Consider the following 4277-nt stretch of genomic DNA (forward strand, 5'->3'; position numbering starts at 1 on the left):
TGAAAAACAATGGCTAAAAATTGTTTATTTAGAGATTACAATTTATATATAAAATTGTAAACCATTTATGTCTACGAAAATGACATTGGCAAACATATGTTTTTGACCGCATTTTGAAGAACGGTTATGCCAACAAAAAGTGTATTTACGTCGGGATAACTTATATGTCAAAACAACATTTACCATCAGTAAAAAGATATTATGCTGACGACTTTCATTTTCGTCGGTAAAATTTGTACAGCAACGCAACAACATACGTTGGAGAAAAGATACTTATGCCGATGAAACTTTATTTTGTCAGCAAGAACTTCTCCTAATCAGATGATAGTAGTATATCTTAAGTTGAACAACTAAATATTGTAGTAGAATCTAATTGAGGTAGTATGTTTGTTCTTGTTACATGCCGGATCAAGTTTTGAAACAGAAAAGAAGTATGGGTGTGGGCACAATCGAAACATTAGTTTAGACATGTATGTACAACGACATGGAAAGATCCCAATTATAATTGATGAGAAATTTGGAAAACCAGTTAGCATTTTTGCTACAAAGTTTAGTAGTGCCATTGAGACCGCGACTCGAGACACCATTTCATTCCGTTGTTCTAAGCCGAAGGATGTACCTAGTGAAGTCATTGTCAATATAAAGGCTCGTCTACAAGTACATATATCGTGCTAATCTCATACTTACATAAACTTTTAATGTGCTAATCTCATACTCATACTTCCTAAACTTTTATTGAATATGTACACATATTTTGTTGTACATATATCATTGATAATCATCGATAAGTACATACATTGACAAATACAAATCTCACCTAAAGAATATAGATCAGAACTGCATAAGCACTATTGTTCGTTTGAGAATCCTATTAATGCTCGTGAAAGCCCATCAGACAAGTAAGTAAACAAAGAAGAATGGGAGATTCTTTGGGATCGTCGAGAGTTGAATGGAATGTAAGTTTTATGTGTTTGTTGTATGTATATCATGCTCACAAATTGATTTGACCAATAAACTATAAATTTTCGTAGGAAAAAAGGCAGAAAAACAAGAAAAGTAAAGAACGTCTAAATTTCAACCATTGTTAAGGGTCAAAATCTTTTATTCAAGTGTATAATGAATTGGTATGGTAGGAAACAAATACATTATCGATTTATTCATTCTCATTGTACACAGAAACAAAAATTATTGTACTATAAACGATCGATAAAAGTGAAGAAGGCCAAGTGGAGTTGTTTTACAAAACTCACTTTTCAGAGAATGATTGGTGAGTAAGAGTCGACCAAAGAAGCATATGTAAGTTATATTATATGATATGTTCATAATTTTATAATAACCCTTGTATATAATATTTAACATCTAAACCATTATAAATATAGTTGGCAATGCAAGAGGAGATGAGAAAATCATCAGAAGATTGATCTAAACCAATCTTAGAGGCAATTATTTTTTAACGAGTTTTGGAAAAACATTCAGGTCATACGAAAGGTCTTAGATGGAAGGCGGCCCCCAATGTAGAAACATATGGTACATCGACTTGTGTGTTTGAGAAAGATACTAGGGATAAGTATGAAAAGCTTCCGACAAAGACGATAAACTTAAGGAGGAAATTGTCATGTTGAAGTCAACAATTTCGAGCTTCCAAGATCAATTGACTAACACCACGAGACAATTTGCTGTACAAGAAAGGCAAGAAGGGGGACTTTCAGATGACTAGGTACATCATAACAACTTTGAGTTATGGTTAATGGAGTTAGCGATTTAATTTCATTGTTGTATGGCTATCCTCTAGTTATGGTAGCCAAGTGTGAGCATTTTTAGTGTAGTTAGGAACTTAACTAGCTATTGTGTGGCTATGCTGCAGCTATGGCAGCCAATAAAAATATGAATGCATCCATCTCTATGTTTAAATAAGACTTTTTTTTAATGTGTGGTTTACATTAATAAGATTTTGTTTAATGCGTGGTTTACTCTTAAAATGGCGATTCATTACGTGAAACTTGAACACATTTATAGCTTTTGTAGTATGGTTGGGGGTATATGAGTGCTCTAATGGTCTTTTTACATTACCAAATTTGTGCATTAGAAATGCATTCATATGTTTAAATAAGGATTTTTTTTATGCGTGATTCTCTTAAAATGATTTTAATTCGATTTAGGGAAGTTCATTTTATCACTTTATATGCATTTATCTTGTTTCTTTGTAGTTGAAAGGGTGATTCATTAAATGGAACTTAGGACACATTTCTAGCTTTTGTGGTGGTGGTTCATTATGTGGAACTTAGAACACATTTGTCACTTTATCGTCTATTGCTATTTTCTTACTTTCCCACTTGTTGCTACTTTGTCACTTCATGTTGCCACTTTGTCATTTTTGTTGCTACTTTGTCACTTGTATTGTGTTCCTATTTCAAGTTATACAAGTGAATTCTCAAACATCAATTTTTGGAGATTCAAGGAAGATTTTGAGATGTTTACTTATTTTCGAATTACACATCTCACTTATTTTGGATTAGGGTAAATTTTGGTTAGGAGAATGAAAAACATTTGTGAAAATTTAAAATGGCAAACTTTGAAAATGATAAGCTCTTTTTGTATGTGAGATTTGTGAAAACTTAACAATTCTCAAATGTATATATATACTACTAATATTACATTGTTGAATTGAATATGTGATTTATTTTTAATATAGAAGCTTATTTTTGTTGTATTTGTTCCCCAATTAATTTAATTGTCAATTAATTATTGTTCGTGCATAATTAGGTATTATTGAAAAACAATTGCTTAAAAATTGATTATTTAGCGATTAGAATATATATATAACTATAAACCACTTGTGCCAACAAAAACGACGTTGGCAAACATATGTTTTTGAACACATTTTGAAGAACGGTTACGCCGGCAAAAAGTGTATTTTTGTTGAAACAACATATATGCCAGCGCAACATTTTTCATCGGTAAAAAGGTATTATGCCGACAACATTCATTTTCGTCAGTAAAACTTGTACGCCAACGCAACAATATATTCAAGAAAAAGATACTCATGCCAACGAAACTTAATTTCTTTGGCAAAAACTTCCAATACGAATACAACAACGTTCTTGCCTACACAAAAAAAATTGCAATATAACTTTTGTAGACTTTTGCTGACATTTATTTTGTTCGGTAAAAGGAAAAATTCTTGTAGTGAGTGTTGGAACTCGTCCTAACTTAGGACTAAGTTTTCCCACTAAATAGATCGAGTTTCACAATCTCACCCTTCTAAAATAAAGGTGTTTCACTAATAAGTTTTGAAACTACCACATTTTGATAATAACTTTGATAAACAACAATATTTAAATTAGACCTCTGAATGCAAATCAGGTATTAAATGAGTAAGAGGTAGCTTTACTTTTAAAATAAAAAACAAAAAACGAAGGTTTCATCTCATAACTACTTTGTTTTTAGTTTCTTACTCGAATGTATATTTTACTACAAAAACGACCATACATGTTACTCGAATGTATATTTTCCCTCATGTGCGACTCTAGCCGACTTGCCTTTGCTTTAGGCCAAGTCCTGAGGCTCAACCTTTTACCCATATGAGAGGTTAAGGTCATCATAATACCATGTCGCAACTCTCTTCATCATCTAGGTCCCCAACCTCTCGGTCGTCCCATGTCCAAGAACCTTTTCAGAATGAGTCCTGACCTTAAACAAGATCAAAACTAGATTACAAGGCTTACTGCGTACATCCGAGTAATTCCTGCTACTTCATTATGTCATAACTAGTTTAATGGGGCCATCAGACGCTTTTGATATCATTCCTACCACATACTAGCTCAAAGTTAACTTTTGTTTTGGGTCCACCGAGAGCTTCTTGGATGATTCTTGTCGCATTTCAAGCTAAGAAATGCTTAACTTGCCAACCACGGTGAGTATTGACACTTACCAAGTCAATACTAGATTTATATCACTTACCAGGTGCCTACCAATAACTTAAGATGTCATCCCAAACCCTAGAATATCATCGAGCTTCATTTCACATAAGGGCACGCTTATCGAAAATCGAGCCTCAAGTCATTTGTACTTGCTGGGTCTTAAAGAACATCTAACTATTTAGACATTATCGAGGTATGACAACACTTACAACCATATTGTGTCATCTTAAGGATATTGTGCCAAAGCACGGGCCTATACTACAACCTCTAACCACCCTGAGAAAGTACAATGTTGGCACACTCGTGCCACTCGACACTATCCTTGAGTTACTCCTCCTCACAGAAAATTGTCCGAGA

This window comes from Cucumis melo, chromosome 7 (genome assembly GCF_025177605.1).
Source record: "Cucumis melo cultivar AY chromosome 7, USDA_Cmelo_AY_1.0, whole genome shotgun sequence".
In the NCBI taxonomy this organism is placed as follows: domain Eukaryota; kingdom Viridiplantae; phylum Streptophyta; class Magnoliopsida; order Cucurbitales; family Cucurbitaceae; genus Cucumis; species Cucumis melo.